We start from the raw sequence: 26000 nt of genomic DNA, 5'->3' as shown, positions 1-26000 counted from the left end.
GCTGGTTCATGCATATAACCCTGGCAACTTTTTGGAACTGCATGCTTAGTGAGAAGTCCTACTGTGTTTGGTGGGATTCCCTCACTAAAAAGTGCATGTAGGGTTAAAGCCTGAAATGTGGGGCTCTAGGAGTGCAATTCTTTTTTTCATTACTGAATATTTGCTCCAGATAGAGCTGAACTAAGATTTCTCAGAGGAAATTTCTGAGATTTTTTTTCTGCCTCTCACCTTGGATTTTATCCAAATATACCCCCGGCAGCTACAATATGTGCCCCATAATGCATTATGGAGGATTATGAAGGGTGCAAAATGGCAGATAAACTGGCAAGACATTTGCTGCTGCTGTTGCCCTTCGCGTCCCCACCAACAAAAAACTGAAAGCGACGAAGGAAGGAGTTGTTCTTCTCCCACGGGTAATAATGAGCCTCATCCCTGAGAAACTGTTGAAGCAATTTCTCCCCTCCCTAGAGAAATTTGGTGAAATAGCCCCCACAATGTCTCTGTGCACAGATAAGAGCAGAACATTTCCAGAGTCCATCTGCAGACTGCAGGAAGCAGCCTTGAGCTCCAGGCCAGTATTCTATTTGTGTTTACTTCTGGGTTTCAGTAGTAATCTCAAAGGCAAAGCGAGATATTTCTGGGGAAAACTTGTTAGGAGAGAGCAAGTTACACAAGTAGTTCAAGAGGTGACATTCTGCTGTGAGCTTGTTCTGAACCCAAGCCCTCACACCATATCAGGAAGCATTCTAGTGCTGCAGGGACTAATGTGTCAATGAGACAAATTCAAAACCATGATAATCACCCGAGACACATAAATTTTGTTCCTGAAATGATGTTATTTTTATCATTATTCTCCGTTACACACCCTGTAGCATACTGCAGATGGGGGTGGAGAGGGCGGGGACTACATTAACCCCAATTCCCTGGGGGTTAGTCAAATGCAGCTGCTCTGAGCACCTGACGTCATAGGCAGGGAATTTCCACTACACAAACAGTGTGACCCTGTATGGATAATGGCACACAGAACTTTGGATAATGTCCATATATCATATTAACTGGTGGTTTTAATTAGTACTCGAAACTCCCATTGTTCTAGGCGCATTTTGCGACAGGGAATTTCCTTAAGCGTAAGCAGTTTCTGAGCTCTGGATGCAGGACTGCGTCTAAAATTTTAGATTAAAACTGCAGAGTGGAAGGAAAGGAACACCTTTTTCTGCCTCCCCACTTCCAGCTACTCTCTGATGACGGGAAAAGAGACCTTCTTAAGCAGGGGTCAGCAAACTTTTTCAGCAGGGGGCCGGTCCACTGTCCCTCAGACCTTGTGGGGGGCCAGACTATATTTTGGGGGGGGAAATATGAACGAATTCCTATGCCCCACAAATAACCCAGAGATGCATTTTAAATAAAAGGACACATTCTACTCATGTAAAAACATGCTGATTCCTGGACCTTCCGGGGGCTGGATTTAGACCTTCCCCGGGCCTTAGTTTGGGGACCCCTGGGGGGCGGGCAGGGGAAGGACTAGATCAGGCATCCCCAAACTGCGGCTCTCCAGATGTTTTGTCCTACAACTCCCATGATCCCTAGCTAACAGGACCAGTGGTCGGGGAAGATGGGAATTGTAGTCCGAAACATCTGGAGGGGCGAAGCTTGGGGATGCCTGGACTAGATCATGGGTAGGCAAACTAAAGCCCCGGGGCTGGATCTGGTCCAATCGCCTTCTAAATCCGGCCCGCAGACGGTCCGGGACTCAGCATGTTTTTACATGAGTAGAATGTGTCCTTTTATGTCGTGAGTAGACACTAGAATACAGCTTGTGGAATGTGTGACGAGCCAGTGCTATTTTTCTAGAAAAAGAGGCACCAGAACTAATTGTGAACGCTTCCCTTGTTCTGTTATAATGGCAATGGCGCCCACCTGAGAGGTGCAGGAACTGCGTTCCGGCGAGTTCCGGCTGAAAAAAGGCCCTGTGAAGAGCCGCATATCAGTGAATGCTGAAACAATTGGGTGGCAGACCAGTAGGACCATCAGGTACTAGAGGCCAAGATGTCTGAATCAAGACCTGCTATCACTGCTATCATTTTTAATGACACACAGAACTCCATTAAGCCTCAGCTATCATCAAAGAAATTGTGTAAGTTCGGAATTCTACCCGTGATACATTCCTATTTATAAATGTGACACATTGCTAAAGTCCCCTGAAGCTATACAGGTTGTAGTTATCAAAACATAATAAACACAATAACATATGTTTTTTTATTATTATTCTGTTAAGAATTCTCAGAGGAAACTGGGTGATGGTGGGGAGTTGAATGCCTTCAAGCCGTTGTCCTTTTCTTTTTCAATATCAGTTTTAAAAAATGCTATGCGAGACCATTTTTTGTCATGAAATATTCAGTCTCAGAGCAAAGAAGCTTCCCTTGTTTCCAGTGTGTCACATTAGGCATTGTACAAGTTATAAAATGGTCATTAGCATGATCAAAGCAAATATATTACTCAAAGCCTTTAACTAGGATTTTCTTGTTCTGCGCAGTCACTCCAGTATTAAAGCTAGGCCTTTTCCTCTGCCACTGTCCTCATACATTCTAATCTACGAGAGAAGGTGGGAATTCATTGATCCAAAGACTTTACATTTATTCTCCACAAAGTGCAAATTAATCTGTAATTCACGGGGACTTGAAAGGAAGTGCGCAAACGATGTCTCCTTACGTGTTTTACATTCAGTAACAGAAGTGGGATCTGCTGCACAATGTTGCAGTGCAGAGCACTCCTGTTCAATATCCAAGCCAACCAGCCATGCCATCTTCCAAAATATTCTCTTCCCTTTTGTCAAGGATAATGGTTCAATATTCTGAAATGGGAATGTTAAATTACTGTATATTTTTAACATGGTGTTTTTCCTTTGGCCCTGTTTCATCCCATAAAGTATGCTCATGTTGTGTGACCATACATGCACTCAAGTGCACACACAGTACTGTATTAAAACTGTGCTCTCCTTTATAAGCACAGCCAGATTATGCTAGGAGATATTTGTCCTGATTTGTTTGTAGCTAGAAAGAAGAAGAAGAAGAAGAAGAAGAAGAAGAAGAAGAAGAAGAAGAAGAAGAAGAAGAAGAAGAAGAAGAAGAAGAAGAAGAAGAAGAAGAAGAAGAAGATTGGGGGGAAATGGAAAAAGAAATTTAAAAAAATGGTTTTCAATTATACCCTCTATTTATAAAACTGAATTAATGCACTTTCTATGACTAGAGTAAACGTACACAGTACTAAGCTTACTCTTACTCTTCAGTTGCAGCACCATGACTAGCCCTCTAGAAGTCATGGAGAGTAAAAGGGACTAGGTGTGCAAATCCTGAAGGACAAGACATGGGTTTATTCCTTAAAATTTGCTAGTAGAGTCTCAGATATCATGAAAAAGCATTTGATGCCATACCAATGTCATGCCAAGCATATTTCCCAAAGCACCCTGTATTGCCTTACCTAGGTCAGACCCATTTGGCACCCATGTCTTGGCCTGATACATGCTGGGGTCCATAGTCCAAAGGAAACCCGCTGGGTCATTTAACTCTTATTTGAATCAGCTATTACTTGGATTAGCTATTTCACCTTGAAACTCGGAGAAATGCTGAATGAAGCCACCTGCAGCTGCCACCACCACCTCAATTACTGCCAACTGCCTCTGGATTATACACTGAGGGGCGATAAAGAAGGTGGGTGCTGCTTGCACCCACTTCCCTTGGACACTGGAGTGAACACCCCCGCCAGCTTCTGGAATTGCCCTAGTAAGATTATGAAGGGGCAAGCTGCAAGCAGGGATGGGCGGTATTGCTTAGAAGGCTACAGCAACCACCACTTACCTTAACTTCCCAGGGAAAGCACACTAGGGTAGCACTGCACAGAACACATATTTATCATATTCCTTCTATATTTGTATTTAAAATAAATGAGAAATATCTTTCATATTTCTTTGAGTTGCATTGTACGTAGCAATGTCTATCCTACTGTTCTTTATATCTGGCTGATGTTTTAATACATCAACAATTCACCAATAAGAATGGCTTAACAGAAAAACATCAATAAAGCACTGAAATGGCTGCAGTGCTTTCGAGGAGTTGCGAGTGCCACACTGTGCTTCCCTGCTTCTTTCATGAAACGGTTAGCCCATTAGGGAGTCCATGAAGTGCAATGATATCTGAAAGTTTCATCTGACCTGTGCATGTGCACCAAGATTATTTTCTTATTTAAAAAAAGACAAATTCAATACAAATCCTATTTAGCAAGGAGATACAAAATTCAAAATGAAATTAAAAGTTTATTTTATTGTGCACTTAGTTACATTAATAGCAAGCTACAGTTGTAAACTCATGTTAGAGCAAATTGGATCATCCATTATTTAATTTTGTTGTGTGTTTTTTTTAAAAAAAACAGAGTAAATTTTGTATTGGATTACTTTCCAACAAAATCAATAAATCACTTGTGCATGCAAACTGAGCTGCAGACTTAAGAAAGCTGCATTTACTTAATGATTGCCGCTTGCCTTTAATTATTGTTGTGAAGAATGCTTCTGGTTTTACTTGAAAGAGCAAAATGAAGATGAAAGTGTCCTCTGTGCGCCACTCATTTGTGTATTAACAGCAGCATGGCATCTCCCGCAATAGATATCAATCAACTGCTTGTTCCTTTCGGGCATTTATATATATGGCTCCATCAACTAGGGCTTCAGGGCAGTTTACAAGTTTAAAGAGATAAAATACAGCTGAAAGTCAGCAATTCAGAAATACAAAGAAAACAAGAAAACAAGGCATATCTGCTTCCTTTCAAAAGGGAGAGCAAAGCTGACTAACCAACATTTGACATTAAAAGAAGCCCTGGGTCTTATTGAGAAAGGAAAACAGTGACCTGGTTTGCATATCATGGTAAGCCAAATTGTGGCTTACTAGACTAGTAAATCTGCTGCCTCCAAGCTTTGCTCGTTCCTGGTCCTTTTAGCTTGGTGCAGTGCAGTGCAGTGCAGCAGCTAAGCCAACATTTGAACCCATCTGAACCTGAGCATGTACTTAAACCTAACCACAACTGCAGGTTGGTTTAGCAGCTGCACTGCGCTGAACTAAAATAATCAAGAAGGATCAAAGCTGGTGGAAGCTCCTTCCTAAGAGCCTGCACATTATTTGTTGCTAAGACGTGGTTTCGTTTGGCACTGCTGTCTGCGAACAACATGAAATCACTTCTTGAAAAGATCAAAAATAAAAGTAGAAGGATTCAAGGACATTCTCATTAATAGAGCAGATAAAATAAGCCTTTAAATCTCTCCCCAATTCTCTTCCTTTTCCCCCACTGCAGTTTCAAGCTTAAATGTTTGCTTAGGTTTTGAGAGAAAAACTCATCTTCAAAGTTTATGAAATATTTATTAGCAAGCATTTGGAATAAAGAAACCTGGGTAAAATAGTACAAATTGGGAGAGGGTTAAAATTGTAAATGCACAAAAAAAATGTGTGATTACTGGAGGTCTACCACCAATTTTCAAACTCACAAAGTACAGACATTTCTAGAAATCACGTTCAGAACTATTCATCACTTAGGGTGATTTGAAATGAAGAAGAATTTATGCCTGTTAAAATGGCATGAATCAGAGATTAACAATGAAATAAAACTATTACTCATTTTTCTTTTCATACAATCACAGAAAGCAGGATCACAAAGTTATGCAATAGAATCATCAGCCAGAAAAGGTGCAACATCAAAGCATTTTTCCTCCAGAGAACTTTTCCTGCTCTTCATAAGTAGGAGTAGCGTTAGGCACTTTGGATATCATATCCCTCTATTCAGAGTAAAGTGCAATTCCATTTGCAGTGTCAATGCCATACAAATAATGATTGGGGCAGGGGGGTGAAAGCCACTGAGGCTACAAAATGGTAAATTAGGAATAAAAAATGTGCTCTCTCTCATGAAATAAAACTCAGCCTTGAACTTAGCAGTAGTATTTGCACCATTCCCCATATTAAGACAAGGCTTGTTTACCACATCTTGTTCAGCCTTCACATTTTGCAAATAAATTGTTGTGTTGCCTTCTCTAAATAAGTAACACTTTTCCTAAAGTTGCAAGAAAAACATTAAAATATTATCCTACTTAATTTGGCTTACTCTTAAGATAAAAATTATGAATAGGATTGCAGTTTAAAGAGGGGGGGATGAATGCAGATGGATTTATGAGAATAGCAGGACACTTTTTAAATATACCATTATTTTTCATTATTTTTCCAAATTACAAATCAAACTGAATTACTTTAATTTAATACAATTTCTTAAAATCAGGTTTCTCACTCCTGTTGCAAACATATGTCTGTCATTTCCTCCTGTAGCCGCATCATTTATTATCTAGTGTCCAGTTGTCATCCTTTACTTTCCGTTAAACCATTCTTCCAACTGACTGTTTTTCTCCTTACAAACAGTGCCTCTTTTCCATCTTACCGGTATAAATATAAAATTAAGTTCATGTGTGTAGTCCTTCATATACATTTTTGTTCTAGAGCTGGTGTGCTTAGAGAGTTCATTACTATCTTCCATTGTTCACTTGTTTGCAGTGTTTATCTGGATGGTCCAAGATCACATTCCATTCCTTCCACTGTGCAGGCACCCCCAAACTCGGCCCTCCAGATGTTTTGGGACTACAATTCTCATCATCCCTGACCACCGGCCCTGTTAGCTAGGGATGATGGGAGTTGTAGTCCCAAAACATCTGGAGGGCCAAGTTTGGGGATGCCTGGTTTACAGACTAGCATACAACCCGCAGCCATAAATAACTCACAGGGTGCACTTCCAGGCTTCCGCCATTAAATTCCCCTCTGGAGTTCTTTCTCGGCACACAGTTAAGAGCAAGATCTTTTCTCAAATTCAGCCTCTTTTCCGCATCTGTTCAGCTGCAGTTCATTCTCTCCCCCCCACTGCATTCCTCTAACAACACTCTAGTCCAGAAATGGTCGTAGATAAAATCCATTCAGCCTTGATCGAGGAGGGGCATAGCAAAACCTTATTAAATTCCTTGTTGAGCATAAATCAAAAGCCTCTCCTCTCTTTTTCGACAGAGTAACGAATCAACGGCTACACACATCTCTTCCATTGTGCAGGGGAGGACAAGAAAAAGAAAAAGGAAGCACAAAGTTCCTTGTCATCCCCCTTCCTTTCTTGGCTATTGTTAAGAATTCTCAAGCTTCAGAAAAGAACATTCAAATACCTTCAGGAAGCCAAGCCCAGTACTTTTGGCAGCTGATTGATTGCAGCCCATTAGAATATGTTAGTCCAGGAGTGCCTCTTGATTAAAGCCAACTGTCCAGATTAAGAAGGAACCATCCACAAACCATGCCAGTAATGCAGGCTTGTCCATGGGAGGGGCACACTCCTGGGTCACTCCTACTCTGCCTTTCAAGTCAGCAGACATGGAGTTGCGCAGCACTGTGGGATGGTTTGGAGCAGCTAATAATTAGAATCTAAAGTCTGCTTGAAAGGTATTTGATTCTTAGCTGTTTTCTGTGTTTTGCTTTCATCTGTCAGTGGAAGGGCAGCTCTTGGGCAGTTAAATTTATCTGGCATTGTTTAGGAAACAACACTGAGTGAAGCACTGGCCAGAACAAAGACAACATTGGTGTTCACATGTAACATTCAGCAAGTATACACAAATAGTTGAGCTAGTAGTTATTTACATGTAATGTTCAATTGGTATCCAGGCTGTGTACCTGTGTACACAATCAATGAGCTGTCCAAATCAATACATATGCACACATGCATAGAGACAGTTTTCAACTGTGTTCAGAGTAACATGTGGAGAAGCCTAAAGTCAGAAGAAACAACTTTTAAAAGATTGAAGTAGGGATAACATGAGTGATCTATAATGGGAGTGTTGCTCAGTATGCATCACTACACAAAGGTAGATTTATAAGTAAGAGAATTTCACTTTTTGGACCAGGAAAAGTTTAAAACTCCAACATCTGGCTATTATTCTTCCATTCAAACCAATCAATTCAGCAGGACCCATAAGCATTAGACTAATATGCATACTGACACTATCTATGACTTATACTAACCAGATTGCTCTATGACAGGCATCCCCAAACTTCGGCCCTCCAGATGTTTTGGACTACAATTCCCAACATCCCTGACCACTGCTCCTATTAGCTAGGGATCATGGGAGTTGTAGGCCAAAACATCTGGAGGGCTGCAGTTTGGAGATGCCTGCTCTATGGTCATGGCTCAGGAAAAAAGCAAAAGAAGTTCAGGTCGTTTTTTAACATTCAAATTTATATCCACATGTAAATAAGCATTCACAGACCACAGAATCAATGGGGGAAATAGGATCTCAACAGTGAACTCGGGAGGGAAAGGGAATGAGCATCCATAAGAATGGCTCCAGATTTGCAAACCATGGTTTTCAGGAAGCTAGGATTTCATCTGCACCAAACCATATCAGCATAGAACAAACTTTTTTTTAGTAAAGTAAACACAAACTTTCTGCTTAACTTTTCCAAGATGAATTATTAAAGATTGCCTCAAGACAGTTTGATCATCTGTAACCTTTGCTAACACAAATGACTTATATTTTAAAAAGAATTTTGGGGGATCAATAGAGCTGCGTTACTCTGTCATTTTGAAGAGTGCTGAACATTTTGAGAAGCAATTTCCTTAAAGCAACTCATTGGAAAAAGACTACAATTCAAAGATGGATATCTATGCCCAGTTTAATGCTTTTATGTCTCAGATGATTTAGAAGTTAACAGATGCACTTATGCTTATCCTCTGCTAGGGGATAATTTCACTCTTGACATGTAGAAAGTAGATCTGTCTGGTACTCTAACCATCTGGCTACAAAAGAAGAGCAAACTCCATTTTTAGGACCAGCTGTGAGCACCAACAAGAGTAACCAGGATCAAATATAATGAATGAGATATGATTAATCTTGACTTGACCTTGGGGGTGGGGGCAGACAGGAAACCTCAGGTGTCCCAGTACTTTTAGATGCCATCTGGAAGACAAATGAATGTAAATGATTCCATTTTTACACCTAGCACTTAATAGCAGAGAGTAAAATGTTCCACCACAAAACCTAAATCAGTGATTAGAGGACTTTGTAAATACACACAACTGAATACACAGATAGATCTGTTGACCTCAGTTTGCTTATGAGTTGGCATCTTCCAACGCTTCTGCCATTTCCTCCTTATTTTTCTCCATTTCCCTCCATCACCTAACCAGACAACTTGATCCTGAATGCCAATTCTTACATTAATAAATTGTCTTCGGAGAGTTACAAATACGAATACTCCATACAAAGTTTTCCTAAACCCTACAATGAGATCAAAGCCCCGGCATGGCAGGAATGCAGACCCTGTGGCTCTCCAAATGCTGTTGGACTCCAACTCTTTCATCAGCCCCAACCAGTATATCTACCGGTAGTTTCTAGGGATTATGGGAGTTGGAGTCCAGCACCATCTGGAGAGCATTAGGTTCTCCATTCATGCTTTGCAGAAAGAGGGTGGACTGTGCCCGGCAGGAGGGGGAAGGAGTAGGTACGTTCCTCTCACAATGAAAATATTGCAGCCAAGCCATTCACCACATCTATGGAGCAGCCAGTCAACAACTAACGAAGCAGCCCTCACCCTGTAAATACACCTCTTAGGGGCATGCATTTAAACTGATACACAGAAGGTTTGAAACAAAATATGTTTTGCACAGTTAATAAAATTATTTATTATAGAATTGAAAGCTACCAGAAACACCTGCAAGAATTGACCACTATGAGACAAGATACTAGTTAACTGTCTTATTTAAATTATTATAAAGGCAACTTCATATTAACTATGTTTCTGGGAGTCAACACAAGCATTAGTACAGAGTTCTCAAAAGTCACCTTTTAACATAAAACATCTGCTTTGCTTACCTAGATGAAGTTACCAAAGGGAAAATAAGGGGGGAACTAGAAAAGTCTCCCGGGCTTCTTCGATACACAGATGTTTTGATCACATCTAAGGGTGTTGTGTGTGTGTGTGTGTGTGTGTGTGTGTGTGTGTGTGTGTGTGTGTGTGTTGCCCAAATGCAGGAAACCTTTGCACAGTACTATGCACCATTTAATCACCACAGACTGCCTGTATGAATTTGGATGCTGATCATCAAAGCAGCAGATTGTGTCTGATTGCATATTGGCAGAGGTACACCTTTGGTGATGAAGGCATTCAAAACTGCAAAAACACTCTGGATTAGACAGATAGGAAAAACAAGAGATGAAGGGTAAACAGAAGACCAAGCAATTTCCTGCCTTAAAACGAATGTGACCACCTATTTAAGAATTTAATTTTCACAGAACTGAACACACTGTTTCAGCAAAAGTGAGAGCTGCCAATACCTAAGCACTTATTAATGTTATATCCCTACATTTCTAAAAAAAAACCACAAAAATGTTTTAGTAAGCCTGTTTACAAACTACAGCAAGATGAATGGCCAAATTCAACGGTGCCGTGCACCATAGAGAGATGGCCAATACAGTGGTACCTCTGGTTACAAATTTAATTCGTTCTGAAGGTCCGTTCGTAACCTGAAACTGTTCTTAACCTGAGGTACCACTTTAGCTAATGGGGCCTCCCGCTGCCCTGCCGCCACGCCACCAGCACGTGATTTCTGTTCTCATCCTGGGGCAAAGTTCTTAACCCGAGGTACTACTTCCGGGTTAGCAGAGTCTGTAACCCGAAGTGTTTGTAACCCGAGGTGTTTGTAACCCAAGGTACCACTGTACTGGAAAGCAAAGGTTGGAGCAGGGTTGGCTCTAGGGGTAGGCTGGGTGGTGCGAGGCACCAGGGCGCTGGGCTGGCAGAGCCGCACGGAAGCCACGCTGCGCGCAACGCCCACCCACCAGCCACGGCAAGAAACGGGGCAGGGGCGCCAGAGCGATCTCTGCACCACAGCGCCAGGGCGCCCAACATGCTTGAGATGGCCCTGGGTTGAAGTGCAGCTTTAAACCACAACATCTCTTCCTGTGACTTGATTAAGAGTCTAGACTCTATAAACGTTGCCACAATCACTCTGTACAACAGATTCAACAGCCTGCTACTCCCAACATTCTACTATAACTGTCAGTGTAGTATAGTGGTTAGAGTGTGCGACTGGGACCTGGGAGACAAGGGTTCAAACCTCCACTCAGCCATGAAGCTCACTTGGTGACTTGGGACCAATCACACTATCAGTATCACGGCCTAACCTACCTCCCAGGGCTGACATGACAATAAAATGGGAGGGTGCAGAGGACAACCAAACACACCACTTTGATCTCTTTGGAGGAAAGGTGGGGGGCATCCATTTCCCTCTTATTCCTGCAATGTCTCCCTTGTTCCCAATTCCTGTTGCATAGCATTGTGTGCCTAGATGGCACAACCAGCCACTCTATGTTTCTGACTGTACATCTTTCTGCTCTCCACTGAAACTTTTCTTTTAAAGGGGGCTCCTGACAAGGTACCATTCAGCAACACTTCCAGGACTGTGTGGACATAGGGAACTTTCAGCCCAAAGCAAGAGGAACATCCACATGTCTTTCTGGTTTTGCTCTTGGACAATTCTGCCTACCAAAATTGGACATGTCTGTCCAGCTCTGTCCTGTTTGCTGAATAGAAGTGCCAAGATAGGATGTCACTTCAGGTCTGGTTGAGTAAACCATTTTACAGCTGCAACAGCTCGAGTAGCTTTCGCACATTAGGCTATTCACCTATAACCTGAAACACAACCACTGCTGGAAACAATGGGGTGTATGCCAAAATTTATTATTTATTATTTATTGAAGTTGCCAGCCACTTTATCTCGCCCGGGGCAACTTAAAGCCACTTATAATGAAATAATGTGTTGTGACACTTTAGAGATGCAGGTGCAATGTCATAAATTCTCAGACTGATTCACTGAGGGTAGCGTCTTTTATTTCAATAATGCTCCTGCTGCTTAAAAGCTGTTCGCTTTCTTTTTTGATGTCTTTAGATGCTATTTAGTCTATTTGTATTTTCTGTAATATCAAACAGGATAACAAAATGAAGACTATTCGGGACTGTGTCCTCAATATGTGTATCAGAATAGATCTTTAACTCCATCCCATGCCGATTTCAATAAATAAATAATCTATTACTTTTATGACGCCCATCCAACTGGGCTGTCCCAGCCACTCTGGGCAGCTTCCAACAAATTAATACACAATAAGACATCAAACGTTAAAACCTTCTCTATACAGGGGTGCTAAAAGTGTTCTAAAAGTCAAAGTTGTTTATTTCCTTGACATCTGGTGGAAGGGCATTCCAAAGGCCGTGCGCAATTACCAAGAAGGACGTTTCCAATAAGGATCCTTTCCAAAATCCTCTTTATAAATATTTTACATAATGACACCTTGTATTTATACCATGGACTCATCACCTATTTTCTGTAACTCTTGTTTTCAGTCATAATAAAACCCTATCAGCAGTTACGCGCACAGACAAGCTCAGGTAAGCTCCTGCCAGAGCAGAGAGTTCACTGACTGCCCATATACTACCAGGGCTCTTAACAACTTGGGTCCAGGATATTACAATGACTGCCTGATCACTGTGTGATCACTGTGTGGCTCGGACACACAGATCACATCCACCAAGAGCTCTGCATTCAGCATTGTGGGACCAGTTCTTTGGATCTTACTCATTCTTAGTTGAGATCAGACAGAAATAAATAATAAAATTAAATGGGGAGGGTCTTATCCCACCCCTCCATCCTGGGCAAATTATTGTTGCTTTTAACAATTGCACATGAATGGGTGAGAAGGAAAATAAAAAGAGGGACCAACAGAATTCATAAAGCACACTTTGCCCAAAGACATTTTGCGAAACCCATTTGAAAGCTTTTCATGAGTCTTATCTTCATGGCTTTGTCTGCCTTTCTGCAGACACATCTCAGGCCATGACCATATCAATGCACTGAATCCATCTAGAGCCTCCTGGCACTCTGCTCCCTTGAACTTGCCGCATAGGGTCTTTGGTCAAACCACTTTGGTTGTAATGGCTAGGATCATCGCCTGCTGTTTTCCTCCTCCACTAAGTCTCCATGACCTGTACCTGCATTTTAAAGCTTTTCCTTTTGTGGAGAGGAAGAACTGCAAAATAATACGCAATGTTGATGTCATCCCCTATGTTTTCTGTAACTCTTGGACAGTGCCAGATTACTAAAGAGGCAGCCACACCTTTTAGCTGCTCCACAACGGATCAAAGTAATACTGCTTTGATCATGAACGAAAATATTACAATCAAGCTTTCTTAGTTCAATGTTATCCCATAAGAGCACACACACAAGGGGGTCCCCAAAATTTCGACTGTCTAGGGGCCTCCACAGGGTTTAATCCAGCACTGCTCTTGAAAGACTTGTGTGCACGCGTAAATATGGAATAGAGAACAACCAGCATTACCACCACCCAGGAACTGCAGCTGAACAAGAATTCCCAATGTATGTTTACAATCATGATTTTCACTGCTTTTGTCTATCTGGGTATTTCCTAGGTTGTCAAGTTTATGTCAGTAAGTGCTAAGTAAGCAATCAATCATTATAACAGCTTTGCTTACCCAGGGAGTCAATTAGCGCCTCTGATATCTTGCACTATCTTCAAGAGAGCTGCTGCCAGTCAGTATATAATAGACAATACTGAACTAGATGGACCATGAATAAAAAGGCCACCTCAGAACATTATGTGAGCACAGTTTACACGGGAAAGGAACTGGTATCCCACCAGCTCATTTTTCATTTAAAACATATATACCCCACTTTTACCACACCTGGGTCTTGTTCTGCTCCCTCCAGCATGTCTGCGCCTAGAATGTCAATGAGTTGGACATCATGCTCATTTCTTGTTACAGTGGATTTATCTCACACCTTTCTTCAGTCATGGAACTCAAGGCAATGGACATGAGGTTCCCAAGCCATCTCTCATTCAGCCATTGACCAGATACGGCTCAGCTTTAGCAAGATGGATGCATCGTGCGCTCTCAGGTTCAACACACACAGAACACAATCCATGTAGGGCCTAGCTGAGCAGCAATCTATGCAGTTGGTTATACACAAACATGATCCCAACATATGTGTGAGACAGATCCGTATCTCAGTCGAGCTGTCCAGACTACAAAACCACTACATCCCTGGAAATCTAATATCAGCTTGGCAGTATTTCAATTTACTAGGATAATAATCAGCTAACAGCTGAATTAGAAGCCAAATAGAGCAATAAATGATAATTACAAGCATCTTATATGATAGCAGTTTTACTAATAGGAAACAGTATGTACAATTAGTCAAATTCATAATCTCAAAACTCCAGAGGTTGTATATGCCTTTTCCCATACTTGTGTTGAGACATATTGGGATGACAATAGTGTAATCAGAGTAAGCAGGTGTGCAAGAATCTCAGCCAAGTCCCTATTACAGCTCAAGTTGTTCATTTTTCTTTCTGCGCAAGCACAGAGACAAACAAATCCATTTCCATTTTATTATTCCTTTTCCTGATTTCCTGTTTAATACAATGGCAGGAATAGTGAACTGTTTTTCAGGGTAAAGGCCACATTCCCTTCAGGGCAGTTTTCTGGGGGGCCACATGCCTATGGCAGAGCAATAAATTAGAATGTTGCCTTTGTATAGGAGACTAGTTCCTTCATGGACCCACACATTGCCCTGTTTACCTTTCATGCAAACATGCAAGAAATATTGTAACCGGAATCCAAAGACACATTCCAGCTGGGCAAAAACACTCGAGGATGGTGCAAGTCAGGTCTGGTGAGGGCAGCGTCCTGGATGGGGTGTGGCCTGGAGAGTCTGCAGGCATCTGCCTCCTGCCTGGCCTGAGCGTCACCATCCCTCTACAAAAACTACATGAGTGGGAGAATATATGAGTTAAAACAGACAGCCAATCTAAGTGTGAAGAAGCTGGTAAAAACAAATGGCTCAGAATGCAGCAAATGCATGCTCCAACCACTTCCAAAACACTTAGAAATGTCAGGTGTTAGTGTTACTATAAGGAACTCAGATGTGGATGAAAACAGGGTGGCTGAGCTAGAATGCCAAGACAGCAAGTGAAACATTCCTTTTGCCCTCCTCCATGCTGATGAAACATAAACAAGATATAAGGGCCAAAGTAGAGGAAACGACCATACCCTCAAACATTTCTCTGATGGAAATAGGGACATCCAATTCAATACTACTACTACTATTACCAACAACAAAACAACAACAACAACAACAACCAACAACATTTATACCCTGCCCATCTGATTAGGTTGCCCCAGCCACTCTGGGCAGCTATCTAAAAACATTATAAAAAATTAAACATGGGGGGGGGGACTTCCCTATACAGTACAGGGAAGATGTCTTCTAAAGGTTGTATAGTTCCTTATCTCCTTGGCTCAGGAGTTGCATAACTCCATACACTCCAACATTCCTCAGATAAAAATAGGGACGTACTAAGGAAAAGTGGGGCATTGCAGAATCAAATCAGAAACCAGGACAGCTTCTGTAAATCCGGGACTGTCCTTGGAAAAGAGGGACACTTGGAGGGTCTGACACACCAATTATACACATGTCGTGGTGGTTGTTTTGCAAAGTATATAGCAGCTAAAGGTAAAGGTAAAGGGACCCCTGACCATTAGGTCCAGTCGTGACCGACTCTGGGGTTGCGCGCTCATCTCGCATTATTGGCCGAGGGAGCCGGCGTATAGCTTCCAGGTCATGTGGCCAGCATGACAAAGCCACTTCTGGCAAACCAGAGCAGCTACATGGGCCCTATTGAGATTAGGACCTTGGTAGGAGGGAGGGACGTGGATGGCGCTGTGGTTTAAACCACAGAGCTTAGGGCTTGCCGATCGGAAGGTCGGCAGTTTGAATCCCTGCGGTGGGGAGAGCTCCCATTGTTCAGTCCCAGCTCCTGCCAACCTAGCAATTCAAAAGCATGTCAAGTGGAAGTAGATAAATAGGTCTGGCGGGAAGGTAAATGCCGTTTCTGTGCGCTGCCCTGGTTTGCCAGAAGTGGCTTAGTCATGCTGGCTACATGACCTGGAAGCTGTTTGCGGACAAATGCCGGCTCCCTCGGGCTATAGAGTGAGATGAGCGCCGTAACCCCAGAGTCGTCTGTGACTGGACCTGATGGTCAGGGGTACCTTTACCTTTACCTTTAAGAGGGAGGAGGCTTCTATTCCTTGCCCCAGCTGCAGTGCAGTTTCAGAAAAAGACCCCAGTGCCTGCTTATTTGCATAAGAAGAAAAGCACTTGTTTGGGCCCAGGGGTGAAAAGGTAGGAGGTGGTCAGTAAAAGGAAGGGGATGCCAGCAATAACGGCTTTGCTCCCGATGGGGAAGAGGAAAGGTTTGTGAAAGAGAAAGAGGGTGTGTGTTTATGGGCCCAGGAATGTTTATGGGCCCAGTCTCCAGGCAGTCAGTAGAAAATCTGAACCAAGCCTATGTATGCAAAGGCTGAATGGAGGTGGGCTCTCTTTCCACAACTGACAGCCCTACAGAAGGTAAGATTTCTGTTGGCACTTTCATAGCCTATTTGTATACAATTGCACCTATGAAGACATCGTCTCCTGCTGAATGCACGGAGGTTTCAGTGAGCCAGCCAGCAGGATGATATCACTCCCTCTATCCCAAAAACAGAGGTGGGGGAGATCCAAAGTGTTAAAATAAAAAAGACCAGATAACAGAGGAATAGACAGCAACAGGTATCTATCTAACTTTATTAAATCAAACTAACAAAGGAAGCCCTTGGAAAACACAAAGTTGCCCCAGCGGTTTTGCTACAGAGAATTCTTCATCAAAGAAGCTTGGTACAAGTTCATATCTCAGTGCAGGCACCATCAAATGTAGATATTTGAATCCTTTTAATTTTAACCACCCTTCCTTTGATAATTCCATTGTCTCAAATTAGGATGGCCTCAGGCTTAATAGCATTCATCCTTAATTCCTGTCTGCCATTGATTAAAGCTATATTTAAGAGAATTACTTGGCCTTCTATAAAATCATTACTTTTGTTTTTCTCATAAAATATCGGTCGGATTATCATGTTCCAGAAATGTTAAAGGCCTTTCTCTGAAAGCTGCTTCGTCAATAGCATGGATCGAATGGGATAAATCTATGTGCCAATATTTGCTTTATTTACTAATAGTGGCTAAATGATCCAAGGGTTGGGGAGGGAGGGGGAAAAGGTCAAGCTAGCAACCTCTCGCGAAGTTTCATTTGCAAAAGAAACCTGCAATTTCTCAAATAGTCTTTGAATCGTTCTTCAAGAAATGGAAGCTGGTGTTCTACCGGCTGCATTCATATCAGTGAAAAAGGAATGATATGAAGAATATGGAGCTCGAAGATGACTTGTTCATAAGGAGGTGAACCAAGGTGAGAAATATGTCAACACATTCACAGGGGAATGTGAAGTGAGACAAATCATCTAATTTACTCCAGCAAATGGCACAGCAGCCGAACTTTTGAGAACCAAGTAAAGGAGGACCCGCCACAATGTCACAAATGCACATTTGAATTACATGTTATTCTTCCCACTGGTATTTATGATAATTTTAAATTTGCAATGTGATTAAATGCTGGCAATGCACGGGGCCACAGGGCTAACAGCTTATTAGATCTGGCAATGTGGGGCTGACTGGTTGGGGCCAGAGTGTAGTTAACCCCCTCTGCCGCGCACCAGGTTGCTCTTAAAAACTACCTGTGGCACCGATTTGTATGTGCTCTGGGGCAGGTTGAAGCTTAAAGGAACAGGTCTTAAGGGTGTCTTAGGGGTAAGGCCGCGGCTCAGTTGGCAGAGCATCTGCCTTGCAGGAGGAAAATCCCAGGTGCAATCCTGGCCCGACTGCACTGGCTGCCAATTAGTTTCTGGGCACAATTCAAAGTGCTGGTGTTGTAAAGCCTTACATGGCTCAGGATCACAATACTGCAAGGACCTATGTGAACCAACCCAGACCCTGAGATAATCATCTGAGGCCCTTCTTTGTGTGCCCCCTGCATGAGACGTCCAGAGGGTGGCAACACAAGAACAGGCCTTTTCTGTGGTGGCTCCTCTGCCCAGAGAGGCACACCTGGCAATAAGGGTGTCTTAGGGGTAAGGCCGCGGCTCAGTTGGCAGAGCATCTGCCTTGCAGGAGGAAAATCCCAGGTGCAATCCTGGCCCGACTGCACTGGCTGCCAATTAGTTTCTGGGCACAATTCAAAGTGCTGGTGTTGTAAAGCCTTACATGGCTCAGGATCACAATACTGCAAGGACCTATGTGAACCAACCCAGACGCTGAGATAATCATCTGAGGCCCTTCTTTGTGTGCCCCCTGCATGAGACGTCCAGAGGGTGGCAACACAAGAACAGGCCTTTTCTGTGGTGGCTCCTCTGCCCAGAGAGGCACACCTGGCAATATCATTACATGTCTTCAGGCAACAGACGAAAACATTCCTCTTTACCCAGGCCTTCAGCCATTAAACACTCTATGGCCTGTTAAATGTGGGAGGGGGACTGTTATTATGATTTTTATTATTATTAATATGCTGTGTGCTATGAGATCCAGTGTGGTGTAGTGGTTAAGAGCGGTGGACTCGTAATCTGGTGAACCAGGTTCAATTCCCCGCTCCTCCACATGCAGCTGCTGGGTGACCTTGGGCTAGTCACACTTCTTTGACATCTCTCAGCCCCACTCACCTCACAGAGTGTTTGTTGTGGGGGAGGAAGGGAAAAGGAGATGGTTAGTGGCTTTGAGACTCCTTAGGGTAGTGATAAAGTGGGATATCAAATCCAAACTCTTCTTCTTCTCTTCTGTTATTACACTGCGTAAACTATGTACTTGCTGTTGTGCACTGCCCTGTGATCTTTGGATAAAGGGAGGTATATAAATGGGATGAATAATGATGATAATAACAATGCTTCATTGTGTGAGGGGATGATCCCTGCTGCCTTGAAAGAAACAGTGGCATGGCCGTTCCTAAAGAAATCCGCCCTGGTCCCCTTAGACTGGAACTATCAACCAATTGCAGATGGGAGGCATAAAATCAGCTACAGATCTGTGATTCCTGGTCCCATGTTCCTAGTTATATTTGACTGCCATTTTTCTTCAGAAACAAGCACAGAAAGCATTGTGAAGAGGATTCACATTTCCAGACTATTCAAACGTAGGACACCCAGTTTTTTAAACCATTCGTGATATTTTTCTGTCTCACTCTCTTTTTTTATCCTCACACATCTTACATCTCCTGGTCCTCATCCCTTTGTACAATTCCTATTTTATTTTATTTTTGGTGTGGTTTTTCATTGTCTCCTCCTCGCACCATTTACTTTCTACTACATCCACAGGTCTATTTGATCTTCCAAGGGTGCTTCCAAGAGGTGATACCTTTTGTAGATAACTTTTTAAAAACTTAGCCTTTTTATCATTGCCCTAGAAGTTTTAATGATCAAATATATAGATAGGCATTGGATTTGCGCAGATTTTGACCTCCCCACCCCCCTGTACATACCAATATCTGTGCAAGTATTCCTAAATGACAATAATATTGTAGATTAAACTGAGCTCATGAAGCCTGGGGCAATTTAGCTGAAAGTCAGCACAGGTTATTTTGTGCTTATTAGAAGTCTAGGAGTTGTTGCTTGAAATAAGAATCACCCCAAGTCGGAGAGAAGACTTTCATTATGTGGCCTCCTCTATAGGTTATAATTTTCTGTTTATTTTTCTGTTGCACTCTGTAACTCTTTACACCTTTCCTCAACCTTAGGACAAGGATACCCAAACTATTGTTGTCTATGCTCTGGAAACCTCTAGATTAGATTAAGGTAAAGGTAAAGGACCACTCATGTTACGAGCTCTTGTATTATAGAACATTTACTGCATACCGAGATGCATCAACATGTCAGAAGAATGATGGCCCACTGCCTTTTATGTCTTTGGTACAGGGCTGGCACAACAACAACAACAACAACAACAACAGCAGCAACAGCAACAGCAACAGCAACAGCAACAACAACAACAACAACAACAACAACAACAACAACAACAACTGGCTAGTCAATATAAAACCAAATTTACTGGAATAATAGCTGGAGTAGAGATAGGCTAGTAACCATTCAAACAGCAAACATATTAAGGTGCCATGTGCAAGTCAAGACCTGGAAATACTGTGAACATGGAATGGATAAAAGTACAACTACAGTCATACCTCTGTTTAAGTACACTTTGGTTTGAGTACCTTCAGTTTAAGTACTCCACGGACCCATCTGGAATGGATTAATCCACTTTCCATTACTTTCAATGGGAAAGTTCGCTTCAGGTTAAGTGCCCCTCTGGTTAAGTACAGACTTCCGGAACCAATTGTGTACTTAAACCGAGGTACCACTGTATATCTAAACAAATTAAAGGTAAAGGTAAAGGAACCCCTGACCAACTCTGGGGTTGCGGCGCTCATCTCGTGTTATTGGTCGAGGGAGCCGGCGTACAGCTTCCAGGTCATGTAGCCAGCATGACAAAGCCGCTTCTAGCTAACCAGAGCAGAACCCGGAAACGCCGTTTACCTTCCCAAAGTAGCAGTACCTATTTATCTACTTGCACTTTGATGTGTTTTCGAACTGCTAGGTTGGCAGGAGCTGGGACCGAGCAACGGGAGCTCACCCCGTCACAGGGATTCAAACCGCCGACCTTCTGATCAGCAAGCCCTAGGCTCAGTGGTTTAACCCACAGCGCCACCTGTGTCCCAGAGCTAAACAAATTACATGCACAGTAAACGTTATATAGACTGGATTAATGAACCGTTCAACAAGTAGCGCGAGTCCAAACACAGAATGGCAACCCCGTGCCGCCACAACGGTGAGGGTAGCTCAAAGGAGAATATGAAAAATGTTCAAAGCTGCTTATCAAAGATGAACTAGATGGAATGTTTTTCAAAGGGTCTTGAGTTGGAAACACAAAGCCATGTACATGGATCAATCATGGGAAGGTGAATCAAAGCCACCATCCTGATGGGAATAACACAAGTGGGCAAAAGAAGACCTGTTTTCCGGATATATTACAGGTTTCGCTACATGCTTCATCAGTCCAAAGAGCCAATCATACAAAACAGTTTACTCAGGATAAAGAAGATATTCACAGGCACACCCATGAGGTTAGGTGGATGGGTGCCTCGGGTGGCAGGAATCACAGGGGCAGCAGATCTGGCCTCCAAGGAATGTATTGCCAGCTGCTGCTAATGCAGTGACAACAACAGCTTCAGTATGCTCCTTGGAGACCACATCTCCCATCTCCTCTGCAGCCCCCCACCCATATCACCCCTACAACAGCCTCTCAATGAATAGGGGGTGATGCTTGTCTCCCCCCACTCTTGTTCCTGAGGCAGATCTTTATCCCCCCCCCTTTCCTGATCTTCATTCACCTCTTCTTGCCTGGCCAGTGGGGGAAAACCATTTTGTGCTTCGTCTCCATAGCTGCCAAGTTTTCCCTTTTCTCGCGAGGAAGCCTATTCAGCATAAGGGAAAATCCCTTAAAATAAGGGATAACTTGGCAGCTATGTTCGTCTCAGGTGCCCAAAAGTCTTGGGCCGGCCCTGCTTGGGTATAAGCACCAGGAAGCTGCCCATAAGGCTGCCTTTGTTTGAAACAGTCCTCAGCGAGAAGAAAGAATGCCATAGACAAGCCCAAGGTTTTAATTTGCCATTTAAAGGAAAACAAGAGAACTGTAATTTTCAATAGAAGGAAGAGCAGCAGTTCCTGTTTTAGATTCAACTCATTTAAAAGGCTAATGTGCTGGCAGATCCAGTAAGGAAGAAAAAAGTAGATGGTAACAAAAAAGCATATTTCTCTATTGTGCTTATTCTTTCACTTCTAAACCTTTAATACTCCGTTGACAATAGCGCATCTTGCAAGTTAAAATTATGAAATGTGTTCTGCTTGCTATATTGTGAGAAAGCTCCATGATCATATCACTTCATTATCAATTCACACCCGCGATTAGCATGCTGATTTTATTATTGTCCTTCACTACTGAGAGTAGAAGAATCCTGTATAATTGCTATCTCTCAGGCAGCTAACCACTGCAGATTTCCTAACGCCTGTGCCATTTTATTGTATGGGTAGGCAACAGTACAACAGAAGCTTCAACATGCATGAACCCAGCTTCACTGGATTGTGATCATAATGTGCGGGAGTTTGTAACCTACGGGTGTTAATTATATATTACGAACTGCACTGCAAAAGCATAGGCGAACTGAAAAACTCCAAACCAAAAACCCCACACATAATAAACCGAAACTGGAAGGGACCAAAAAGACAGCAAGTTCGAACCCGTGCAGGATGGTGTGTCCCACCCACTCACCAGTCTACCATAGCTGGATGTATGTAATTCAAACTATAATGTGCCACAAGGCAGCCCACCTCCTAGATGGGTAAGGTTGGTAGCCATGATGAGGGGGTCCCATGGTGGTCCCATGGCTACAAAATTATTTTCCATTATGTCAAATTACTGCATGTGCAGGCATTTCAGAAGGCCCATATTCCCCTCCCCCAGTTGACCTTCCATATGTGATATTTATGATGGTCTAACAGAATTATGTTCTCTCCAGCTTTATAAAATGTGTGTTGTGTTTTTTCAGTTATGCAATAGTTTTAAGTTTTCACATTTTGTATTACTGCTCTCATTATATATATATATATATATATATATATATATATATATATAATATTTATTTATATATAAAATATTATATTTTATATATTAACTCAAGGATATGAAGGCAGCCAAACCTCAATAACAAACTTTAGGAAATATTGCTACATCACCCAAATTCATGTCTGTATTCTGCTGTTCCACTAAGGGACACAAGACAGTTCAAACCATCCAGAACCAGAACATATCAGGGGTAGGGGATATCTCAGGCATTCCAGGACTCTCTGTTTGGCCCTGAAAGTCTCCTCAGGCCACACCACTCACTGGCTCAGTTCTGCATCCCAGGAAATTTTGCCTGACTGGAACGTGTCACCCATGACTGGAATGTGTCGTGGAACTCTGATTGTGCTTCTTGCTTGTCTGGATGGAAGAATGGGTGGTGTGATTGGGTGTAGAAACCAGCCTACTGCACAAAGGCACATTTAATGTTTGTCTCATTCATCTGCTCCATTGGCATGTGATCTCTAGAAGGCTGAGACAAAAGGAATGTGGATCTCTGCGTGAAAAAGCTGCCCCACTGCTTCACCTGCCCTTGAGTTCTGCTTTGTGTCAATTTTCTGCCTGATGCTTGGAAGGTGGGCACAGCAAATGGGGCCCTTTCTATGGCTGTGCTGAGACAATGGAGCATAGATAAATCTATTCCACCTCACTGGGCGTCACTCACTATGCACCAAACACATAGCCACCAATGCACTCAAACACCCATGCACATAATGTCACATTATGACCAAACACATTGATTAGTTTTCCCACACAAACTTGAAATGAATACATTATTGCTTCCACAACAATCTCACTAAAGTTTTTTTCCAGCAGATTGCCACTCTCAGGTCCTTGGCTCTCATCTTGGTCTTTCACTTGAACTGCTACATTTTTCTCCTAATACAACTCAGAATTGAGAGAACAACAGTATGTGGATACATAGGTTTTAAATTTGAGGGCAATGTAAGAAATAATTAAGAAGCCACCTTGATATAGTTTGCAGTACAATTATCTTCAATTGGGCCATGGCCATATGAGAAGGATCCTGGCTTACATATCAAAAAGGGTGCTTGTCCTGAACCCCTTGGCCTACGTGGCAGCAAGTCAGCATGTCAAGTCCCCAGTCCAGGATCAATTAATATGTCCAAAATCAAAGCACTGCCCCACAGAGATACTGGCGTATCCTTGGATACACCAAGCTGAGGTCCAGCAACATGGGCAGTTGAGCAACCACAGCACCTCAACTCTGCTCCCCTTTTGTACTTTGCCTGCTAATTGCAGCATCTGGGTTTGACGAGGCAGGTGACCCTCACCTGTTCTGAGCCAGCTCAGGAATCACACACCTCCTCCCTGAGACCTACCTGGCCAGCTTCACCCTATGACTCAGAGTCTGCCATGTTCATGGAGACAGGGGTCCCTCTGGCTCTGGTGATAGGTCCCCATCCCCTCTTCATCCTCCATCCCAACTTCCTACACCCACCTCTCCTCCCCCATCCCCAGCTTGCCCTGGTGTGTCCCAGTCCCAGCTACACCCCTTGCTGGGATTCTCTTCCTCCTCCCCATTGTCCTGCCAGTTCATGACAGTGCTTCTTTATCTGATATAACAACTACCACAGTCTAGCACAGCGTTTCTCAACCACTGTTCCGCAGCACACTAGTGTGCCGCGAGACGCTGGCTGGTGTGCCGTGAGGTGCGGCGACGAGAAGGGCGATTTGCATTGTCACGTGCCTGGCGGCCGCCAATAGACAGCACTAACCCGCCGGAAAGCAATATTTATCCTCCTCTTTCCCAAAGCTCAGTGCAAACGAGCCTGGCGGCCGCCAATACACAACACTGACCTGCCGAAAAGCAATATTTGGCAAGTGTTTCTTACAGTCATAATTATAATATAGGGCGGCACAGAGTTAACTTTTTTAACTTTTTTAATGGTGGTGTGCCTCGTGATTTTTTTCACGGAACAAGTGTGCCGTGGCCCAAAAAAGGTTGAGAAACACTGGTCTAGCACAACATCCTTGGGGCAGTATTTGCCTTCTGTTCTCCAGAAACTATGGTATGATCAGTGCCAATGGGAAGAGGACAAATAATAAAGCAGCATTTTATACATTTATAATTTGAGAATTAAGAACTGGAAGTGTCAGGAAGCTGGGGCATTGATCTCCACAGATGCAGTTTTGATTCTATTGAAGTCAATAGCAAAAGTTCCATAGATTTTAATTAAGCAAGATCACACTCCATGTCATCACAGTGATCAAGGACCATTACTTTCATGCTGAACAGCGAGCAAACATACATGGCGCATACTAAAAGGTTTGCATGGTGCATACTAAAACTCTGAAAGATGTTTTGCAAGATCTATTGATATGAAGACTTACTACATATACTGTTAAGCATCTTTCTGTCTGCAATCCTGCACATGTTTACATGATGCCCGCTCAATGAGATTCATTTTTATGTAGATATGCATAGGATCATGCTGTAAGAGAACATTTTTTAAGAACATCATGAAATAACAAATATGAATGGAAATGATATGCCCCTGTTGGCTAGTTAAATAAGGAATTACTGTTTAAAAACAGAGCCAAAAATGTATAAATCTGGGGAATTTAAATTTTAAGAAACATTAACAATTTTAAATAACAGAGGACTTCCGGTCTGCTGCGGAGGGAATGGCAGCACGCTCCGTGTCATCTGAATAAAAGACGACACGGTCCAGGCTGTCAGGGCTCCGAGGGTGAGCACCAGGGCTAGCCCCCCCCCGAAAAACCCCCATGGGCAAGTGGAGGCTACAGGGGTCCAGCAGAGCATTGAGAACTCGCCCCAACCTCGGTCTCCCCATCACTGCTTTTGCGAGGGGGGAAGGGAAGAAGCTTGAGTCCGCTCATGGCTCCATTGCACCCTACAGCCGAAGCCACATGCTGTCACCGAAAGCAGTGGATTTTCCAATTGGAGGTAAATATGCCAAATAAAATCTGAAAGAAGAATTAGGTTTAAATTATTTGATTTGGCAAAATGGAAGCCAAAAAGGAAGTCAGCTTCCGATTTCTGTGGACAGGCTCTGCAGGGGAATCTTTTGTGAATGGGAGCAGAGCACAGTAGCAGCAGCTAAGGGAGACTTTTAAGCAACTTTGAGTTTCAAGAGACTCTCTTTTCTTTTGGATACATATTGGTTACAGTTGTGTCAGGTTGCTCTTCAATATGGTAACTCAGGGATACAAGTTGAGAGTTGGAGATACAAGTTGACAGATTGATACTTCGGCAGAGTAGAAAGAAAAGACCTTTGCATGAGCGATTCTTGGAAACATAGGCT

At 42.8% G+C, this 26000-nt stretch overlaps 1 protein-coding gene across 4 annotated transcripts in view; it reads right to left on the bottom strand.

Moving 5' to 3' along the window:
• Nucleotides 1-26000, bottom strand: part of IMMP2L (inner mitochondrial membrane peptidase subunit 2) — a 463340-nt gene that overhangs the window by 98622 nt on the left and 338718 nt on the right. The window lies entirely within an intron of this gene.

The sequence above is a fragment of the Zootoca vivipara genome, chromosome 9, assembly GCF_965207765.1.
Source record: "Zootoca vivipara chromosome 9, rZooViv2.hap1.1, whole genome shotgun sequence".
NCBI classification, from domain to species: domain Eukaryota; kingdom Metazoa; phylum Chordata; class Lepidosauria; order Squamata; family Lacertidae; genus Zootoca; species Zootoca vivipara.
Note: the sequence above shows the minus strand (reverse complement) of the source record. Positions and strands in the feature narration are given on the sequence as shown.